General features: G+C 33.0%; 1 protein-coding gene across 1 annotated transcript in view; it reads left to right on the forward strand.

Moving 5' to 3' along the window:
• LOC111817612 (solute carrier organic anion transporter family member 1B1-like) overlaps positions 1-1,356 on the forward strand; it is a 101,968-nt gene that overhangs the window by 83,997 nt on the left and 16,615 nt on the right. The window lies entirely within an intron of this gene.

The raw sequence follows: 1,356 nt of genomic DNA on the forward strand, positions 1-1,356 counted from the left end.
TCTTCCATAAATTTATTGGAAAACAGATATCAATGAGACAGTTTCAAACCAAACTGGTAGGACAGTTTCAATAATTAACACATTGTATACATTCTTCCTAGTGGTTAATTGCTGTACAAGATGCAGACATGATAACCTACTTACAAATACCATTGGAAGAAATTCCTCTATTCATTATGAGAATATAACTGTATATAGATCTTAACAATTGGAATACACAGATGCAAAATGGACATTTATCTGCATCCCCTTTTTGTTAAGTTCCATTATTTGAAAATTGTACGTGTGTAAAGTCAGCAAAATATTCTATTTTATATTTTTATTTTATTTTTTTATTTATTTTTATTTATTTTTGCCATAATTTTATTGATAAACAAATAACAATGAGACAGTTTCAAATAAAATCGGGAGGCCAGTTTCAATAATCAATACAATGCATACATTCTTCTTAGTGGTTAATTGCTGTACAAGATGCAGACTTGATATCCTATTTACAAACACCATTAGTACAAATCATTCTATTCATTAAGAGAATGCAACTATATATCTATCCTATCCTCTTTGAATACATAGACACAAAATGGACATTCATCTGTATACACTTTTTTTGTGAAGTTCCGTTTTTTGAATATTATAGGTGTGTACACTCAGTAAAATATTCTAAAAGAGTCCAGTAGCACATAATAGTATTGGGTCTTCCGCTTCACTGGAAATGTCAGAAAATGTTGACTTGAGCTCCCTATAGCTCGACATAACAGCATGCCTTTACTTCTTATATTTCGTTTTTATATTTCTCTGCTGGATGGTTAAGACCAAGGTAAAGCCGGTCATATGCAACAAGAGTTATAGCTTTTGGGTCTGATAAGGTCAGTGAAATACCCTCAGGATTTATCCTGAGATCCTGTACCTCAGATTGTAGAACTTTTGTCAGTGTTAGCAATGTGGATGAGTCACGCCCTTTGCTTGGCCACTGTGCTCTCTATGAAAGCCAGAGAGAGTGTTTTCTCTCCATGTGACTCTTCTTAGGAACACTTTACACCATCGATCACTTTCCTCTTTGGCCCCATAATCTCTTTGATCAGAAAATTTGGGACACTACTGAGTTATATGATGTTACAGTACATGTTCTCATATGTCCTGAGTCTTTTTTTTTTTTTCCAAAGTTTTATTGACAAACAGATAGCAATGACACAGTTTCAAATCATATCAGAAGGACAGTTTCAACAAATAATACACTGCATACATTCTTCTTAGTGATTAATTGCTGTACAAGATGTGGACTTGTGATCCTATTTACAAACACCATTAGAACAAATCATTCTATTCATTAAGAGAATGCAACTATATATCTATCCC

The sequence above is a fragment of the Octodon degus genome, unplaced genomic scaffold, assembly GCF_000260255.1.
Source record: "Octodon degus isolate 3935 unplaced genomic scaffold, OctDeg1.0 scaffold00064, whole genome shotgun sequence".
Lineage (NCBI taxonomy): Eukaryota > Metazoa > Chordata > Mammalia > Rodentia > Octodontidae > Octodon > Octodon degus.